We start from the raw sequence: 21,353 nt of genomic DNA, 5'->3' as shown, positions 1-21,353 counted from the left end.
TTTTTGTTGTTTTGTGAGAGTTGGGGGAGGGGTATCAAACTGATGGCTCTTTGAGCCCAGTTTAAACTAAAGATCTTTGGTTCAGCCTGCCCAGTGCATTCAGAATCAAGATACTGCACATAAAAATCCAGATTTCCAACTCTGCATGTCAGAATATTCTCCTTGGGCCTCTCAGATGAGGTGTCTGGGTTACAGCACTGTCTGTCTGGGCCTCTCCCTGTTTTCTGTGTTTGGGCTGCTCCAGTTGCACCCTGCCAACCTGTTCCTACTGCTGAGGCCCGCCAAGTGGTCCAATGTCCGAGCATGCTCATCTTTTCAGACTGGGAGCCTCTTTTAGCTTGTAACACAGGAGACTTGAGTTCACCATTGTGCCTGTGGCCCAGGCCTGAGGATGCCATCTGCCCTTCTTCACCAACTTTGCTCCAGGGGCAGGTTTGGTAAGTGTTGGCAGTTACAGGCTGGGTCCAACCAGAGAGGCCAGGTGGAAGCCCACACCAGCTGGTGTCTGGAAGTGGAGCCTCAGGGTGGTTGAAGGAACTTAGGAACTTCACATAGGCCCCTCAAGGGTAAGGGATAGTCACTAACAGGCCCTGGGAATAGAGGGAGAAGAAAAGGAAGCTGAGGGAATGCGGGTTTCCAGTCCAGCATGCGATTTTGCCTCAGCAGCTGTCGCTGGGGCCGCTACGGTAGCCATCATGGGGCTTGCAGAGGTGGCATGCTGCAGGCATTGGGAACTGCAGTCCATGCTGCTCTGATACCATGACTCCAGTCACACTGACCTGGGCTCACGTGTGGGTCTTGCCACTCTGTGCACTTCGGCAAGTTAGTTCACCTTGTCTTTCATCAAATTCGTTGCTGGAAGTGGACCAGAGGTAACAGATCTATGTAAAGTGGCTCTCTTGTCATGTTATGGGAAGTTATGGCTATTAAATTCAGTGTCTAGCACACTGGTGTAATAAATGATGCCAGTTTTCCTGCACCATTTTTGATGAACAAAACTTTGTTCATTAGTTTACATAATAATGTAAATTGTTGTGAACCGACTCTGCACCAAGTCACCCATGAGATGGTTTTTACATGTTCTCAACAACGGTTCTGGGACCGACAGCCCTGCAAAGAATGTGGCTATCGGCCGGGCGCGGTGGCTCAAGCCTGTAATCCCAGCACTTTGGGAGGCCGAGGCGGGTGGATCACAAGGTCAGGAGATCGAGACTATCCTGGCTAACATGGTGAAACCCCGTCTCTACTAAAAATACAAAAAACTAGCCGGGCGCGGTAGCGGGTGCCTGTAGTCCCAGCTACTTGGGAGGCTGAGGCGGGAGAATGGCGTGAACCCGGGGGGCGGAGCTTGCAGTGAGCCGAGATCGCGCCACTGCACTCCAGCCTGGGAGACACAGTGAGACTCCGTCTCAAAAAAAAAAAAAAAAAAAAAAAGAATGTGGCTATCCCTGTCTCATAGATGTGGAAACAGGTCCTAGGATCTGATGGAAGTCTTTTGATAGACCAACTCTGATTTAATAAAGCTTGTGGCTTTCCCCTTAGTTCGTCATGCGAGGGGGTGGGCATGGGGGCAGATCCCCCCATCTGCAGGACTGAGTTTCATGGAGCGGGCTGGGCTCTGAGCCACCCCCTCTTCTGACCACCATTACTCTCCTACCAAGTCCATCCCAAGGATTCTATGACCTGGGCTGTCATGCACTGGGTGCTGGCATTCTTGGTCTCTCTTCCAGAGTTCCTCCAAAGTGTATTCCTCAGTTTATGTAATAACTCTTACCCTCTCACGGTGCTTTACAGTTTACAGAGTACTTTGTATTTGAGATACCATTGGTCTTTGTGGAAAGCTTTAGGGAGTCAGGGAGGGGAGATGTTTCAGCCCTTTATACAGATGAGGAGTTTGAGACCTAAGCCCCACAGTCAGTAGCCAAGTGAGGATTTTATCTGAGGGTTCCTGACTCCCAGCCCAGTGCTCTGTCCATGCCATCCTGCCCTTACCCGCCGTCAGCCCCATGAATGGCCATCTTCTCTTTTTGAGGCTCAGAGGGATTGCAGAAGGGTGAGGCCCCAGGGAGTGAGGCATCCTTTTGAGGGAGGAAACCTGTGACTTTGTGTAGTTACCCACTGTAGCCACGCGAGGGTGCTGCCACCTAAAGCAAGCATTACGGAGGCCTAAGGGGTCAAGGTCAGAGTTGGGATGGCTTTTCCCTGGCTTGAAGGGCTCAGCACTGTAGGAATCCCACCCAGAGACCAGAGGTCTGGCGTCTGCCCTGAAACTAAGCTTTCTCCCTTCTTCACTCCCTCTCCTCCTGCTCCCTCCAGCGTCTGCAATGCCTAGCACTAGGCCCTAACACGGGGTGTTAGGGTAGGGTGGGTGTGGGGTGGGAGGGTATGGTTACTGACCTGGCTCACGGACCTCAGCTTTGCTTTTGACTCTGTGATCTCGGGCAAATCACTGACTTCTCTGGACCGTGGTTTCTCCAGCCGTCACCTGGAGTGGTAGACCAGGCCTGTCACTCTCACAGGGCTAGTGTGAGGTCACACAGGAAGACAGGGGAGCAGCCCCTGGCCTCTGTTAATGCAACCCTGGTGCCTCTTTCTGGGGCCACTTCCTGGCTTTTGCACAAAGCTGTCAAACAACCCACACCTCCGAGTCTATTTTAATGACTGAGCTTCAAATCCCAGCTCCGCCTGGCCCTATGTAACCTTTGTAAGTCATCTGCCTTCCTCTCTTTCCTCATCTGTAAAATGGGGTTAATAATAGTTTTATTTCACAGGGTATACTGGAAGCCCTTGGCGCACACAGGACTGGGCACACAGTAAGCCATAAATAGAAGTTATTATTACCTCCAAATTTTCCCTGCTATGTTGGGGCCCTTGCTGTTTTCACTAGGGTGAAACTGGGTGTTTGACAGGAGCTGGACTAGGTCCAGTCCAGTATACTGACTTCCAGACTGGAATCCAGATTGGGATCTGGAGGTTGAAGTGGGTGTTTGACAGGAAATGAACAGGGTCCAGTTGGAGGCCTCAAGTAAGCACATATTTAGAAGGACAGGGCATTGTGGGTTCATCAGAATCTGGGGAGTCTGAAACTCCTCTGTTTGGAGCTCCAGCTAATTTTATGTTTAGAAACTGAAGATTCAGAACCTGTGCCATTCTAGTGAAATGGATGCGCCTCAGGAAGGTAACTTACAATTACAGCGGCCACAATAGGGAAGTTTGACTCTAGATGAAATTATTCATCTATGGTTACATTAAAAAAAGACGATCCTGAGTACTTAAGAAACAATGAGATGCATTTTTCGATGGTACACAGAAGCTTCCCAAAGACAGAATGACTTAAAAAAGAAAAAAAGCCTCTCTAAAGAAATCTTTACAGCACACTTATAAAAATTATTTTGAGGTTGGCTTAGTGGCTCAGGCCTGTAATCCCAGCACTTTGGAAAGCTGAGGCAGGCGGATCACCTGAGGTCAGGCGTTCAAGACCAGCCTGACCAACATGGCGAAACCTCATCTCTACTAAAAAAAAATACAAAAATTAGCTGGGTGTGGTGGTGGGCGTTTGTAATCCCAGCTACTCAGGAGGCTGAGGCGTGAGAATTGCTTGAACCTGGGAGGCAGAGGCTGCAGTGAGCCGAGACTGTGCCACTGCACTCCAGCCTGGGCGACAGAGCAAGACTCCGTCTCAAAAAATGAAAAAAAAAAAAAAAAATTTAAATCTGCAAGGCTGTTTGATCTCTTGTCTTTTTGCATCTGAATATTTGAATATTCTGAACACCATCTTCCTTTAAAAGATCTTCAAATGAGCCAGGAGTATCTGCAACAACTAAATGCAAATCTTGGTCTTGCACACCACTTGGCTATTATAAAAGCAACCGCCTGAGACTAATTGGAAAAAAATGGATTTCTCCCCTGTCACTCACCTAAAACTTAGTCCACAGTCTCAGTAAGATTGACTCCCAATACTAAGTAAATATGCTCCAAAACTCCTTTTTGGTGAAAACATAACAGCCTTTCTGCCTTAGAAATGTTTAAATCTTTAAAATGCAAACTTCAAAGAATGACTCATCAGAATAAAAAAAAAAGAACTTTTTAGAAAAGTGGCAAATGAAAGAATCCTGAATGTCTTTTCCAAAAATATTAATGAAAGCCTTTAGCCATCTGACCAGGTAACTTTAACTGTCAAGAACACAATTTGGATCCAGCTAGGGAGTTTTATATTATTGTGACTGACGTGTGGCTCAAATTTCATAACAGAAGCCATGAATCTCTATTTGTGTCTTTATGTATGTCTGTGTTATTCATTTTGTAATTAATTTATTTATGTTTTTGAGACTGAGTCTCTCTCTGTCGCCCAGGCTGGAGTGCAGTGGCACGATCTCAGCTCGCTGCAACCCCCGCCTGCCTCCTGGGTTCAAGCAATTTTCCTGCTTCAGCCTCCTGAGTAGCTGGGATTATAGGCATGTGCCACCACCACGCCCGGCTAATTTTTGTATTTTTAGTAGAAACAGGGTTTCTATGTTGGCCAGGCTGGTCTCAAATTCCTGACCTCAAATGATCCACCTGCCTCAGCCTCCCAAATTTCTGGGATTACAGGTGTGAGCCAGTGCACCTGGCCTATGTATGTCTATGTTATTTAAATGTAATACTGTTCTATCTCCAGATGGTATTATTAGAAATTATATATATATATACACACAAAAATTAGCTGGGCGTGATGGTGCATGCCTGTAATCCCCGCTACACGGAAGGCTGAGGCAGGAGAATTGCTGGAACCTGGGAGGCAGAAGGCTGCAGTGAGCTGAGATCTCACCACTGCACTCTTTTATATATATATATATATATTAGACAGACTCTCATTCTGTCACCCAGGCTGAATGCAGTGGCACAAATCTTGGCTCACTGCAACCTCCATCTCCCAGGCTCAAGCAATTCTTGTGCCTTAGCCTCCTGAGTAGCTGGGATTACAGACATGTGCCACCATACCCAGATAATTTTTTATTCCTAGTAGAGACAGGGTTTCTCTATGTTGTTTGTTTTTGTTTTTGAGATGGAATCTCTCTCTGTTGCCCAGTGCTGGAGTGCAGTGGTGAGATCTCAGCTCACTGCAGCCTTCTGCCTCCCAGGTTCCAGCAATTCTCCTGCCTCAGCCTTCCGTGTAGCTGGGATTACAGGCATGTACCATCATGCCCAGCTAATTTTTGTATTTTTAGTAGAGATGGGGTTTTACCATGTTGAACAGGCTGGTCTCAAACTCCTGACCTCAGGTGATCCGCCCACTTCAGCCTCCCAAAGCGCTAGGATTACAGGTGTGAACCACCCCAGCTAGCCAGAAATAATTTATAATTATCTTTTTCCCTACTAAAAGAAAATATTAAAAGAGCTCTTAATACTTAATTGACCTAGAGAAAAATAAGTGTTGACATAAATCATTTTCTCAGAAAAGAAAGTAACTAATTAAAATGCTTTTTAAGTTTACGTGACTTGAATAATATTTAATAAGAATATTAAGCTAGGCATGGTGGCTCACACCTGTAATCCCAGCACTTTGGGAGGCTGAGGTGGGTGGATCGCTTGAGCCCAGGAGTTCAAGGCAAGCCTGGGCAACATAGGGAAACTTTGTCTGTACAAAAAACACAAAAATTAGCTAGGCAAGCCTGTAGTTCTAGCACTCGAGAGACTGAGGTGGGAGGATGGCTTGAGCCCGGGAGGTGGAGACTGCAGTGAGCTGTAATTCCACCTACTGTGGTCAAGGCTGGGCAACAGAGGGAGATCCTGTCTCAAAAAAAAAAGAATATTGGTGATTTAGCAAAAATGGACATTCTTAATGCATATTCATATTCTACTTAGCTTTACTAGTTAAACTCATGTTATCTCCGTTACAAAATTTGTTAACAAGGTAAGTAACCTGAGGTGACAAGTAGGTTTTTAAATGTTACAAGATGTCTGCTTGAAAAGTTTCCGAAACCTTTGTGAAAACTTGAAACTTTAAAATTATATTAAGTAGGCCAGGTGCGGTGTGGCTCATGCCTGTAATTCCAGAACTTTGGGAGGCTGAGGTGTGCGGATTACCTGAGGTCAGGAGTTCGAGACCAGCCTGGCCAACATGGCGAAACCCCATCTCTAACAAAAAACACAAAAATTAGCTGGGTGTGGTGGCAGGCGTCTGTAATCCCAGCTACTCGGGAGGCTGAGGCACGAGAATCACTTGAACCTGGGAGGCGGAGGTTGCAGTGCGTCGAGATCTTGCCACTGCACTCCAGCCTGGGTAAGAGAGTAAGACTGTCTCAAATAAATAACATTATATTAAGTTAAATTAAATGATAGATATTTATTTTTATTTTTATTATTATTAATTTTTTTGAGACGGAGTCTCGCTCTGTCGCCCAGGCTGGAGTGCAGTGGCTGGATCTCAGCTCACTGCAAGCTCTGCCTCCCAGGTTCACACCATCCTCCTGCCTCAGCCTCCCCAGTAGCTGGGACTACAGGCACTCACCACCTCGCCCGGCTAGTTTATTGTATTTTTTTTAGTAGAGAGGGGTTTCACTGTGTTAGCCAGGATGGTCTCGATCTCCTGACCTCGTTATCCGCCTATCTCGGCCTCCCAAAGTGCTAGGATTACAGGCTTGAGCCACCGCACCTGGCCGATAGATATTTATTAAATATCGACATTATGTCCAAATAAAATAAACTACTAAAACATTAATTCCTGAGCATAAATTTAAGCTTATGTATTTTTGGTTTCTTATTAAAGACTAAAGAGAGTTGGGTTCACTGGTAGGCATAGCACATGCTCCAAGAAAACACATGCTATTGCCAGGCGTCGTGGCTCACGCCTGTAATCCCAGCACTTTGGGAGGCCGAGGCCGGCGGATCACGAGGTTAGTAGATCAAGATCGTCCTGGCTAACACAGTGAAAACCCATCTCTACTAAAAATACAAAAAATTATCCGGCGCCGGTAGCGGTTGCCTGTAGTTCCAGCTACTCGAGAAGCTGAGGCAGGAGAATCGCTTGAACCTGGGAGGTGGAGGTTGCAGTGAGCCGAGAGGGAGCCATTGCACTCCAGCGTGGGCGACAGACAGAGCGAGACTCTGTTGAAAAACACAAAAACAAAAACGAAAAACTATGAAATCATGTTTCCTAATTTTCATGAAAAATTAATGGCTGAGTGCAGTGGCTTGTGCCTGTAATCCCAGCAATTTAAGAGGCTAAGGCAGGAGGATCACTGGAAGCCAGGAGTTCAAGGTCAATTTGGGCAAGAAAGCAAGTCCGCATCTCTATACTTTTTTTTTTTTTTTTTTTAAATTAGCCCAGCGCAGGTCGGGCACGGTGGCTCACGCCTGTAATCCCAGCACTTTGGGAGGCCGAGGCAGGTGGATCATGAGGTCAGGAGATTGAGACCATCCTGGCTAACACGGTGAAACCCCGTCTCCACTAAAAATAGCTGGCACCTGTAGTCCCAGCTACTCGGGAGGCTGAGGCAAGAGAATGGCGTGAACCTGGGAGGAGGAGCTTGCAGTGATCCAAGATCACGCCACTGCACTCCAGCCTGGGCAACAGAGCAAGACTCTGTCTCAAAAAATAAAAAATAAATAAAAAAATAAAAAAATAAAAAAATAAAATAAAAAATTAGCCCAGCACTGTGGTGTGTGCCTGTAGTCTCAGCTCCTCAGGAGGCTGAAGTGGGAGGACTGCTTGAGTCCAGGAGTTCGAGACCAGCCTGGGCAACACAGGGAAAATTTATCTCTACAAAAAAAATCTTTTTTTTAATCAGCTGGGTGTGCTGGTACATTCCTGTGGTCCCAGCTACTCAGGAGGCTGAAGGAGGAGGATTGCTTGAGCCTGGGAGGTCAAGGCACGGTGAGCTGTGGTTGTCCTACTGCACACTCCAGCCTGGGTGACCAAGCGAGACCTAGTCTCCAAAAAAAGAAGGTAAAATTAAGGTTACTAAGGGCTAAGAATTTTAATTAATATATGTTCTTCAAACTACTAGAAATAATAAGGATAAAAGAAAACAGGTGTATATAAAAGTGTACAAATAAAGTAGGTGTATATTTAATAGAAAAAGTATACAAGGTATGTATTTTCATTAAGATCAACAAGAATAATTTTGTCTTAGAGCAAGATGACTGATTGTTCCGGAATAAAAAAGAAGAAAAAGACTAAGACAAAAATTGAACAGATACAGAAAATTGTGGAAGGTGTGTGAAAAAGAAACTTTTTGTGTGGTTAAACTACTAAGGTGAGCGAGGTTTTGTATCTAACGGCTCAATAACGTACTGAGGTCATTAGAAGTCTGTTTTCTCTCTGTTAAAAGGACAACATGTTCTTGGAGTGTTGATTTGCTCTTGATTATGAACTTTTTTTTTCTTTACCTTTTAAGTAATTGCCCAAGAAAACAAAGATTGTGTTGTATTGAGATAATTTTTTTTTTTTTTGGAGACAGAGTTTCGCTCCGTCACCCAGGCTTGGCTCACTGCAACCTCCACCTCCTGGGTTCAAGCGATTCTTCTGCCTCAGCCTCCCAAGTAGCTGGGATTATAGGCATGCGCACACCACACACAGAGACGGGGTTTCACCATGTTGGTCAGGCTGGTCTCGAACTCCTGGCCTCAAGTGATCTGCCCACCCTGGCCTCCCAAAGTGCTGGGATTACAGGCGTGAGCCACTGCGCCCAGTCTGATGTTGTTGTTGTTTTTATTGTCTTCCCTGCAGTCCAAATTGTGTTGTTTTTTAGTAGGTCTTCGATTATTTGAGAAAAATTAGTCTTCAGTATTTTTTAAAAAGCCATTTTAACTATGTAACTTTCTGTATTTGCCTTTAAAATCTTTTATCACTTTGGTATTGTTTCACAGTGACTTGTGATGCTATTTAATCAAGTGTTTTAAACATTTTGACATGTTTGACAGCTTCTCAAAATTAATTCTAAATTAAGTGTTTTCCACCTCAAATTAACTTTGGGAGTTTCCAGAAGTGTCCCTGGAATATTTCAAAATAATTTATTTTCTCTCCTTGTAAAATGAGAAGTGTTAAACTAATTAGGCTTATTTGATAAGTTAATTGCATGGAAGATGTTGTCAAATAATAAGTGATACTAATCCTTCTTTAAGTTATATGTGTTATTGATGTGCGTATCCCAGGAAATGTATAGAATTCCTAGAAATCTGATCTATCCTGGTATATTGTTATCAGTCATAAATCTAATTATTATCTTAAGATGCTATATTTCCTTCCTGAAAGCATTTGAATGCCACTATGATACAAAAGTACAAGAGATTCATTAGAAAAGATTGCCAATACAGCTTTCTGATAAGATCATACTATGGAACTGCATAAAAATTTTCAAAACTGTAATGGGAAACTGATGGGTTCATAAAACTGCTAATCCAATATCAAGGAAAACAAAAATTAATTATGTGAGACTAACCGATGAAAATAATTTTAACTTTTAAGAGTTTTTCTTTGAAGCATTACTGGTTCTAAGAAGTGTTTTATTTTCTAAATTTAAGAAGCCTTTTTTTCTCTTCCCTTAAGCTGTCTACAACTAATAGCAATTTGATAAAATATATCTTTGTAGGCTGGGAGCAGTGGCTCACGCCTGTAATCCCAGCACTTTGGGAGGCTGAGGCGGGCGGATCACGAGGTCAGGAAATCGAGACCATCCTGGCTAACACAGTGAAACCCCGTCTCTACTAAAAATACAAAAAAAAGAAAAAAAAATTAGCCAGGCGTGGTGGTAGGCACCCACCTACTCGGGAGGCTACTCGGGAGGCTGAGGCAGAAGAATGGCCTGAACCCGGGAGGTGGAGCTTGCAGTGAGCCGAGATTGCACCATTGCACTCCAGCCTGGGCGACAGAGTGAGACTCCGTCTCAAAAAAAAAAAAAAAAAAAAAGTATATATTTATGTGTGTGTGTATGTGTGTGTGTGTGTATTTTGTTTACAAAGATACATATATATCTTTACAAAGATATACATATATATCTTTGTAAACAAAAATGAAACATTTATCTTTCTCTCCCTACCTGATTACTTCAGAATTTGGAAACTCTTATTCAATATTTTTATTTGCAATATGAGTATTAGCATAGGTTCAATAACAATCGGTTCTCAGAACATAATTGGGCAAGTTCTTAGTTTGGCTTCTTCAGGAAGTTTTAAAAGACTTATTCTGAGATTTCTCATTATCAGACAGTTTTTAAAAACTAAGGTTGATTGATACAAAGTCACAGAAGCCCCTTGGATATTACCAGAGCGCTGATTAAAGTATCATATTTTAAAATATACATAGAAATTATGTTATATTTCTGTAAACAATCAGGTCAAATTTAATGGAAATTAGACTTATTTTGAAAAAAAACAACTATGATTATTTTTGGTAAAAACAGGAGTGATGATAAAAAAAAGAATTGTATTTCAGTTAAAAACTATAGTGCACCCATTATCAAATTCTAATTCTGTTCATTTTCTTTGAAGTTTTGTTATCTATCTGTAAACTGAATTACATTCTGAAACTTTCTAGTTTCACTAAAAACTAAAACTACTCCTTTCCTAAGCCCTATAAGCTGAAACTCAATGACTTTAAGTTTTAGAACTATCACTACAAAAAATCACGTACAGATAACTTTCATGCCTGCTACTATACGAGTCATGTGGAGAGCTTACTGGAACACCGCCTGATGCCATAGCCGGAAACAGTTAATGCCATCTTCGTACCATTGTCTAAACATGCTTCCAACTCACATCTAGACCTCTTAGTTAACTGCCCTTCAGACTCAAAAACTAAAATCATAATTTGCTCCAGAGGTTAACCTTTGTTTTTCTTTCGTTTTCATAGAACAAAACCTTGAATTCCCTTCAAGGGATACAATCTGAAATGAACAATTTGCCTCAAGAGTACTCCAAAATAGTTCTTGATACCTTCACAGCTTAATAAGGAGGAACTTGTGCTTTTATTGATTAAGAAATGTTTGGGCCGGGCGCGGTGGCACACGCCTGAAATCCCAGTACTTTGGGAGACTGAGGCGGGGGGATCACCTGAGATCAGGAGTTTGAGACCAGCCTGGCCAACATGGTGAAACCCCGTCGCTACTAAAAATCACAAAAGTTAGCCGGGCGTGGTGGTGCGCGTCTGTAATCCCAGCTACTTGGGAGGCTGAAGCAGGAGAATCACTTGAACCTGGGAGGTGGAGGTTGCAGTGAGCCGAGATCATGCCACTGCACTCCAGCCTGGGCAACAGAGTGAGACTATCTAAAAAAAAAAATTGTTTTTTTGTTAATAAGAAATTGTTGCCCAAAATTTAAAGGCTCTTTTTTTGAGACAGGGTCTTACCCTGTCACCCAGACTGGAATGCATGCAGTGGTGCGATCATGGCTCACTGCAGCCTGGAACACCGGAGCTCAAGCAATCCTGCTGCCTCAGCCTCCTGAGTAGCTGGGACCACAGGTGTGAGCCACCACACCTGGCTAACAAAGCCTCTTAAGAAACAAATATAAGTCTTAGCAGATAAGTGCTACTTCCTTCATCGATATGGTTTAGTTGGTGAAATCTTGGCTCCTGGGAATCTTTGACCCAGGGCATTTTTCAGTCTTTGGCTATTATTTTCCTTACAGTTACTGTATTCACCCGCTTTGTGCATTGTATCCTTTCAAGGATTTTCAATGACACCATTTCACCCTATAATCCCAGCACTTTGGGAGACCAAGACAGGAGGAGCACTTGAAGCCAGGAGTTCTCGACCAGCCTGGGCAACAAAGCAAGACCTTGTTTTAATTTTAATTAAAAAATTAATTTAAAAATTAGTTAAAAATTTAAAAAATTAAAACTAAAAAAATTAATTAAAAATTAATTTTAAAAAATCTATTTTAATTAGCCCAGTACAGTGGCATGTGACTGTAGTCCCACCTACTAAGGAGGCTGAGGTGGGAGGATCGCTTGAGCCAAGGAATTCGAGGCTGCAGTGAACTATGATGGTGCCACAGCACTCCAGCCTGGGTGACCGAGCAAGACCCTGTCTCTAAAAAATACATAAATAAATGCTTTCCAGCAGCCACTTGCATATCGAATGATTGCCATCAGGATTTAACAACCTGGAGAACTCAGCAAGCCCACACTTGAGCCTATAGTGACTATGCAATTTTGGATACCAATGACCACAAGACCATACGTCCTAACGGAGCTGTTGATGATAGCATTAACAAGACTCTGTTCCAGTGACTACGTTAACAGTGGTAACTGAGAATAATGCTGTACTCTGGTCATACTCTCAGCTTGCTTTTGAAACTGCCCCTATAAACTTTATAAATTAATCAGGGAAGAAGAGAGGGGGAAAAAATGAAAATAAACCGAGCTTGTAGCACGTTCAGCCTTCACCATGAGGTCAGCTCACTCCCTGACCTGCCTCCTCACAGCTGTTTTTTGCAGCCTGTTGACCCAGAATCACGAGACCCTGTTACAGGACAATAGTTCCCCTTAGCTGCTCTACAGATAACAACTTGAACATTAGGAAGCCTTGAGTTCTCTCTTTGAGCTATTCCTTCACGTCCTGCATACTAAGGAAACTGCTGACTCAGCTGGTTTGAAGGACCTGACTAGTTTGAAGAGCTGACTCACCAAAAAATGCAGTTTCCATGTCCTGATGATTTCATCCCCCTTACCCAAAACCATCAATGACCCAAATTTCTTAGCCCCTCACCTTCAACAATCCCCTTAGAAATCCTAGCCCAGAACTCCTCGGAGGGATGGATTTGAGGATCTCCTCACTGGGCACCCTGCTGTCTCCATGTCATGGGGTCTGTTACTGTGCAGTGGGCACAGGAACCATAGTACTGTAATACTTTATTTATTTTTCAAGATGAAGTTCTCCTGAGGCCGGGCGTGGTGGTTCACACCTGTAATCTCAGCACTTTGGGAGGCCAAGGCGGGTGGATCACCTGAGGTCAGGAGTTGGAGACCAGCCTGACCAAGACGGTGAAACTCCCATCTCTACTAAAAATACAAAAATTAGCTTGGCACAGTGGTGGGCACCTGTAATCCCAGCTACTCCAGAGGCTGAGGCAGGAGAATTGCTTGAACCTGGGAGGTGGAGGTTGTGGTGAGCTGAGATGGCACCACTGCACTCTAGCCTGGGTGACAGAGTGAGACTCTGTCTCAAAAAAAAAAAAAGAAAAAAAAGAAAAAAAAAAAGATAGAGTCTCCTCTGTTGCCCAGGCTGGAGCGCAATGGTGTGATCTCAGCTCACTGTAACCTCTGCCTCCCAGGTTAAAGTGATTCTCCTGTCTCAGCTTTCTGAGTAGGATTACAGGTGTGCACCACCACACCCGGCTAATTTTTGTATTTTTAGTAGAGACAAGGTTTCGTCATGTTGACCAGGCTGGTCTGGAACTCCTGACCTCAGATGATCCACTCGCCTCAGCCTCCCGAAGTGTTGGGATTACAGGTGTGAGCCACTGTGCCCAGCCCTATAACACTTTAACTTGTTAAATTAAAATGGAGACCAGGCCTGAAGAATACCAGGGTAGACAAAACCAGTTAGGCCTCATACATGACCTCAACCTTGCTTGATTTGCAAACATAAGCAAAACTTGAGCTATTTCTTGTAAATGCCTCTAGTCAAGAAAACAGAACTTCAGCTCAACCAATCAGAAGTAGTCCAGAAATTTTTATGTAACTGGGGACTTTCTAATGGCATAGACCAAATAAACAACTACATAATTGCAACCAATCAAATAATTTATTTTACTTCTGCGTTTATCCCTTAAATACTTGTCTCTGACGATTTGTCACTGGAACATTAAACCTCTTCTGGTTTGGTGTTTCCCAATTCATGTATTGCTTTTCACTCAAAGAAGTACTTTAAACTTATCTGTGGGATCTAACAATCAAAACAATGAAACTCAGGAAGATAGAGAACAGAGGGATGGTTACCAGATGCTGGGAAGGCTAGCAAGGGGTTAGAGGAGAGGTGGGGAGGACAGTTAATGGGTACAACAAAAAAGAAAGGATGATAAGACCTAGTATTTGATAGTACAAAAGGGTGACTATAGTCAATAATAACCTTTTCTCTTTTTTTATTGAGACAGAATCTCTCTTTGTTACCCAGGCTGGAGTGCAGTGGCCCGATCTCGGCTCACTGCAGCCTCTGCCTCCCGAGTTCAAGCAATTATCTGCCTCAGCCTCCTGAGTAGCTGGGACTACAGGCACCCGCCACCACACCTGGCTAATTTTTGCATTTTTAGTACAGACAGGGTTTCACCATCTTGGCCAAGCTGATCTTGAACTCCTGACCTTGTGATCCACCCACCTCGGCCTCCCAAAGTGCTGGGATTACAGGCGTGAACCACCACCCCTGGCCTATTTTTTTTTTTTTTTTTTTTTGGCAGAGTTTCATTCTGTTGCCCAGGTGGGAGTGCAGTGGCATGATCTTGGCTCACTGCAACGTCCGCCTCCCAGGTTCAAGCTATTCTCCTGCCTCAGCCCCCCGAGTAGCTGGGATTACAGGCACCCACCACTACCTCCGGCTACTTTTTGTATTTTTAGTAGAGACGGAGTTTCACCATGTTGGCCAGACTGGTCTTGAACTCCTGGGTTCAAGTGATCCGCCCACCTTGGCCTCCCAAAGTGCTGGGATTATAGACGTGAGCCACCGTACTCAGCCTAGCCAACAATAATTTAATTGGCCAGGCGCGGTGGCTCACACCTGTAAGCCCAGCACTTTGGGAGGCTGAGGCGGGTGGATCACCAGGTCAGGAGATCGAGACCAGCCTGGCTAAAATGGTGAAACCCCATCTCTACTAAAAATACAAAAAAAAAAAAAAATATATATATATATATATATATATATATACACACACATATAAGCTGGGTGTGGTGGTGGGCACCTGTAGTCCCAGCTACTCAGGAGACGGAGGCAGGAGAATGGCGTGAACCCAGGAGGCGGAGCTTGCAGTGAGCTGAGATCGCGCCACTGCACTCCAGCCTGGGTGACAGAGTGAGACTCCATCTCAAAAAAAAACAAATAAATAAATAAATAATCATAATTTAATCATACATTTAGAAATAACTTAAAGTGTGTAATTGGATTACACTTCCTGGTGCTCCCAGATCCCAGCGTAGGAACATGTTCTTGTCCAGCAGGGCTGGACCAACGACTCTCAGGGGCCAAAGCCAACCTGTTCCAGGGTCCTGGCAGCCACCCGCCCCCTCCCTGTGGAACCTCAGACTCTCTCAGTTCCCGTGGGGGGTGGGTGGGGTATCCCTACCCTCCCACCTCAGGCCTGGGGTGAACCAGACAAAAAATGACTTAAAAATAGTGGCCTAGGGGCTTGATGTGGTGGCTTACGCCTGTAATCCCAGCATTTTGGGAGGCCAAGGCAGGTGGATCATGAGGTCAGGAGATCAAGACCATCCTGGCTAACACAGTGAAACCCCATCTGTACTAAAAACACAAAAAAATTAGCTGACGTGGCGGCGGACGCCTGTAATCCCAGCTACCCGGGAGGCTGAGGCGAGAGAATGGTGTGAACCCTGGAGGCAGAGTTTGCAGTGAGCCGAGATTGCACCCCTGCACTCCAGCCTGTGCGACAGAGCAAGACTCTGTCTCAAAAAAAAAAAAAAGAAAAAAAAAAAAAAGGCCTAGGGTTGGTGTGGTGGCCCACTATAGTTCCAGCTACTCCAGAGGCTGAGGCCGGAGGATCTCTTGAGCCCAGGAGATAGAGGCTGCCGTGAGCTGTGATTGTGCCTCTGCACTTCAGCCTGGACAACAGACTGAAAACAACTGTCTCTAAAAACAGCAACAACAAAAACACAGGGTCTGCTGCATGTGACTGTGGGCCTTGCCCTGTGCTGGGTGCTGTCCTGTGTTGCTTTTGTTTACCTCCCCCCAGCCTTGTGAGCCGTCACTCACCCTAACTCGCATGGGAGGAAACTGGCCCTGGCCACTGGCCTGGAAGTGGCAGACCCAGAATTTGAGCCCCGAGTGTCCCAGGCCTCTCTTTGGAGCCAGTGCTGCCAGGGCAGATGCTCTTCCCCTCCACCATGGCCAGCGGCAGGACTGCCTGCAGAGAATTCAGTGTGGCTACCCACAACTGATCCCTTTACAGACGAGGAGACTGAGGCCCAGGGTGGGAGAAGCACCTGCTCAGGGGCACACAGGAGGTGAGCTCAGCATTAGGGCGTCCCCTGGTGCAGTTGCTTACCTATTGCCTGCCTCCCACCCTTTGTGGGAGCTCTCTCCATGTCCACATCTGTGCCCAGCCCTTGCTGGGGCTTGATAACTCTAGGTTGAAGTTTGAATGTGGGTTCAACCGTCTCGAAAATCCAAAAAACCACACACACACACACAAACATGATGTACTGCATATCTCAATGACAGCTGTGCTCAGAGAGGGGGACCCAGTGGTCAGTGTCCACAGCCCTGGGAAAGGGGGATCTCCCCCCACAGGCCTCGGTCACTCTCCCCCGCCCACATCCTAGAGGCAGCTGAGCTGCTCTAGCCTCAGAATGAGGTGAGAAAGAAAATGTATTTTTAGGGAGGCTTATTTTTGATTCCAGGAAAATGATTCCAAATGAGCAGTTTATTCCCAGGCACGGGGGTGTGTCCCTGGAATGGCTTCTGGGGCAGTGCCCTCCTCCCATCCTCCTCTTTCTCTCTCCTCCCCTCCTCTCTCCTCATCCAGCTTCCCCACCCCTGCGCAGAGAAGAGGGCCTGTGTGTGAGCACAGCTCCCGGGCCTGGGCTGTACCAAAGGTCATTTCCTACTCCTGTGACCTTCGATGGCCAGAGTGGGATGGCCTGTGGGTTTGAATGAAGATCTTGATTGGGGAGGGGGCTTATCCTAAGAGCTCTGTATAAACAGAGCAGCTGGTCCAGGAGAAGGGAGTGCAAGAGAGAAAGGCCCCAGGACAAGGAGTGAAGCGAGCTGGGTTCTAGTCCCAACTCTGCCACAGGTTTATTATGTGACCTGGGGTCAGTCACATTCCCTTTTCAGGCCTCAGTTTTCTCCTCTGTGAAATGGTCAGTTAAAGTAGGCCCTGCCTGCTCTTTCCATTCTAGATCACAGGGAACAAGCCTCCAGAATGCTTTCAGCCTTGTCCACACACGAGGTCAGGATGAAGCCTCAAGCTGGAGCTTAGGGCCTTGGAGGCTCTCCTCCTGGGTGGGGCTCAGCCCCTGTAGGACCCCTTTAGAGCACCCAATTCTCCGAGGCCTGCCTGCCATGGCCCAGGGGAGATGTTGCCACTGCCACCATGAAGCCTTCCTAGATTCCCTCAGAGAGGAGGTAGCCCTTCCCTGCCCAGGCTCCCTCTGTTTTTTCCTTTGTTTTTGTGGGACAAGATCTTGCTCTGTCGCCTAGGGTGGAGTGCAGTAGCACGATCTCAGCTCACTGCAACCTCTGCCTCCCAGGTTCAAGTGGTTCTCCTGCCTCAGCCTCCTGAGTAGCTGAGACCACAGGTGCCCACCACCACAACTGGCTCGTTTTTTTAAAATTTATTTTTTGTAGAGATGGGGTTTTGCCATGTTGCCTAGGCTGGTCTTGAACCCCTGAGCTCAAGTGATCCAGCCTCCTCAGCCTCCCAAAGTGCTGGGATTACAGGAGTGAGCCAATGCCTAACCCAGTCCACCTCTGACTTTGCTGGACTCAGGCGATGGTATCTGGCGGGGTGGCGGGCCGCCATTCAGAGGCACATTTGCAGTAAAATGAATGAAGCTGATGCTTCAGGGCCCTTCATTTGCACAGCCGCTTTCCAAAGCTTTCTTCCTAAATGTGTCCTCAAAATCCCTGCAAACCGTGTAAGCTTCAGACCCCACAGAGGTGGCACCGACTTTGTTTCCACCCCTACCCTGCTTGGGGTCCCAGAGCTCTCCTCTCCCCTCAAGCAGATCCCTTCCCTGACTGCCCATCTGGGGCTCCTTCAGCCACAGGCCCTGCTGAGTCTACACAGCCTCTTCCCTCCTACAAGGCCAGCCCAGGACTTGCTCTGTGACCTACAGGCCACTGAGCTCAAACAAAATCTGATTACTCCCCCTCCTTGCATGCCAGCCCTGAGGGACCTCTCAGGAACACTTTGGGACCCACAGTTTGCAAACCCTCAACTCACAGACCTAGGCGAGGCCTGAGTTCAAATCCTAACTTGTGTCTAGCAGCTGTGTGTCCTGGGGTGTCACCTAGCCTCTCATCCTACAAGGACTTTCCCAGCACACAGAGAGGTCAGGGAAGGCTGGCCGAGCCTGGCTGTGTACTAAGGGCAGGGGCATGGCTCTGTGAGACCCTCACACAGGCCAGGTCCCTTGGGCGGGCAGGAGGCTCCCCACGATGGAGGCCCCCTGTTGGGGGGAGGCCAAGGCTTCTCACCGGTCACCCTGGCCCCGCCACAGCCCTTGCAGATCCTTCCCCAGTGAGATTTCTACTCACTGGGGCACCAGATGGCCTCCACGTCTCCCCAGGTTCCCCTAGGAGGACTCTGGGGTCCTCCCGATCTGGAGCCCTCTTGTCAGAGCCCCGTTTCAATTCCTCGGCTTTGGGGGTCACTGACCTCCAGGACTGCTGTCACTTGGATTTTCTCAGAAGCAAGCCTGGGCTGTGGCCTCCATCCTGACTCTTGGGCAAGACCGGAAGTTGTGATGGGAGATGGTTGGGGTGGGGAGGGAGGAGGATGGAGACTTGTTTTGCAAGCCCTGTGATTGCCTCGAGCTGAGACAGCACTTGTGTTTGGGAGGTCTGGTAAGGATCACAAAGTCCCCTCTGCCCACGGAGGCAGCTCAGCACAAGGTGAAAAGCCAGGGCTCTATCATCACATCAGAGCCAGGGCTCTGTCATCACATGGTTCAAATCCTGGCTGCCCTCCTCCTGGCTGTGTGACCTGGGACAAGTTACTGAACTCCCGCGAACCCCAGATTCCCCAACTGTAAAATGGGACGAAGTAGAGAGCAAGCATACGGATGGGGCTCACTGTGCGCCAGACTCCAGGGCTGGCAGCTCATTTGGTCCTCACAGTAGCAGCCCTGGGAGGCGAGTTTGCTTGTTGGGCCCAAATCACAGGCCTGTGGGGAGGAGTAAATGAGGGTGTGTTTGGCTCAGAACAGTGCCTGGCAGGTAGTAAAGCCTCCATCAATCTTGGCTCTTAGGATGCCACGGGACTGTTGAAGTCCAGAGAGCCGGTTGGCTTAACCAATCCCCTGGGGGACACGTAGAGTCAGGTGACAGCTACTGAGCACCTACTGTGTGCCAGGCTTGGGCGTGCCACTCTGAATAAGGCATCTCAGGTTCACCTGAGTGGAGCTCAGAGATGCGGCCGAGGCCTCCCCAACCCTCAGATGCTTGGTTAGAGCTAGGAGGCCCTGTCAAGGACAGAGAAGGCTCTGACTGGGGTGGGGGTGAGATGGAAAGGTTGAGATGCAGCCACTAGGCATGCCTTGCGGGGTTCCCCAAGGGCCAGACTGCATCTGAGTATGTCTGCATGTTGGCGTGTGACTATGTGAATCCCCTCGGTGACTCTAATTCATTCATCAAACGCCTCCCAATACACCTCTGGGCCTGGCATTGCAGTGTAACTGTTGGCTTGGGTCAGGATCTCAGCTCTCACTGCCAGTCGTGCTGCCTCGGCATGTCTCCTATCTTCTCTGTGCATTTGTTTTTCATCTGGAAATGGGGCTAATGTGAGTGTGCATTTGAGAGAGCAGTGCCTGGCCCATAATCAGCTCCACTTGCGCTCTTCTACAGCTATTGTTCATTTGGGATACTGAATGCTCCCACTTTGGAGCAAGACAGACAGTAGGGACTGAAAGCAGGGTGAGGAGTGCAGGATGAGTGTGATCAGGATGCCGACAGGACAGGACCAGGCCTGATCACCCAGAGGACATCAGGAAGACTTCCCAGAGGAGGCAGTGTGTATTCTAAAGGCCAGAGGGGACTGTGAGTATTGTGCCAGGAGGAGGCAGCAGCAGGTGCCTGTGGGTAAGGTTATGGTGCTGTGAAGGGAGACCCTGAGTATGTGGGGATGTGGTTCAATGCACAAGGAGGCCTGGGCAAGGGTGACTGTGTGGATGCCCTGTGTGCTCGAGGGCAGGCAAATGTGTGCATCTGTGAACCCCAGGGAAACCTGGGACAGGAGGGGTGGGGAAGCAAGACGAAAAGGACCTTCAGGGGCCCAGAACTGTCTTAGTTCTGGCTGTGACCAGTGTCTTTGAAGAGCAGCAGGTGGCGCTCCTGGCCTGTCCAGACCAAAGATTCTCCACTGCCCTGCCCCACCCCCACCTCTTCCCCGGGGTGTCAGGGAAGTAGGGTTGCTGCTTCCAGAAGTCTCAGAGCTGGCAGGAACCTCTGAAGATGGGCCATGCTCACTGCTCACCTTACTCATGGAAACCATCCTAATGGTCTCCCTGCTAGATAGTTCTCCAAGCCTTGAATACCTCTCAAGACAGGGTACTCACTGCCTCTTAGAATTGCCACTGCTGTCTGTGACCAGCTGACATCTGGCTCCTCATAATCCCCACCCTAACCCTGCCGGCCCTTTGGGAGCACCTCAGGATTGGTCTGTTCCTGGGATCTGCTCAGTCCCTCTGAAAGACGATGTTATCCCTGCATCTGAGTCCTTTCCTTTATAAGCTTCATCCCACCCACCTTCGTTGAACTCCATTAAAATGGCAGGGAAGAGCTCATGTAATCCTCACAACCTGGCACCTGGCCTGGCACACAGCAGGCACTCAATTTATACTTGCTAAATGAATGAATGAATGAACTCTCTATGGTCATTATCTCTATATCACAGTTGGGAAATTGAGGCTCAGAGAGGTTAAGTCACACATCCAACACAACGCAGCTCATAACTGGCAGAACTGGGATTTGAACCCAGGTACTTGGCCAACCCAGAGCCAGAGCTCAATTCCAAGCTGTGCTACCTCAACAGAAACCAACTTCTCACCTTCTGCTCCCCATCAGATTCTCCCTGCCCATCTCCCCAAGGTGCCAGTCAAATTTGGATCGAGCATTGATGTCATGCCAAAGATTTGAGAATTCCAAAAGATTTGAGAATTGAATTTTCAGAGGCTGGGACCTCAGAATTCCTAGTTGGAAAATCTCCCTGTCTTCCCTCTCCAGGATCCCTGTCAGAGGGTGGTGAGCTGGCCTTCCATACGCTTTAGGGACTGGGCTCTCCATCCTTCCCGGGGAGCCCCTTCTAATTCATCTCTACTTCATGTTGAGTTGACCTTTGTCCTCTGGTCCTCCTCCCAAGGGCCCTGCAGGACAAGTCCAGTTGTCACCAACATCAAAAACCCATGGCTGGTCCCCCAGAGTCTCTTCCTCTAGGCCCGCCCCTCCATTCATTCTGGTTTTGGTTCCCCTTTTCTTGAGGGAATT

At 47.1% G+C, this 21,353-nt stretch overlaps 2 long non-coding RNA genes across 2 annotated transcripts; one reads left to right on the top strand and one right to left on the bottom strand.

Annotated features, from left to right (window-relative positions):
* Positions 1 to 397: 397 nt before the first annotated feature.
* Positions 398 to 2,460, bottom strand: LOC110743298. The gene is made up of 3 exons (XR_004183824.1): positions 2,398 to 2,460; positions 780 to 855; positions 398 to 590 (listed from the first exon to the last, which is right to left on the bottom strand). It is a non-coding gene; the product is annotated as an uncharacterized LOC110743298 (long non-coding RNA).
* Positions 2,403 to 11,902, top strand: LOC108586085. Its single transcript, XR_001902832.3, has 3 exons — positions 2,403 to 2,704; positions 8,115 to 8,237; positions 11,868 to 11,902. It is a non-coding gene; the product is annotated as an uncharacterized LOC108586085 (long non-coding RNA).
* Positions 11,903 to 21,353: the final 9,451 nt, after the last annotated feature.

This window comes from Papio anubis, chromosome 1 (genome assembly GCF_008728515.1).
Source record: "Papio anubis isolate 15944 chromosome 1, Panubis1.0, whole genome shotgun sequence".
NCBI classification, from domain to species: domain Eukaryota; kingdom Metazoa; phylum Chordata; class Mammalia; order Primates; family Cercopithecidae; genus Papio; species Papio anubis.
This window is presented reverse-complemented; position numbering and strand designations above follow the sequence as displayed.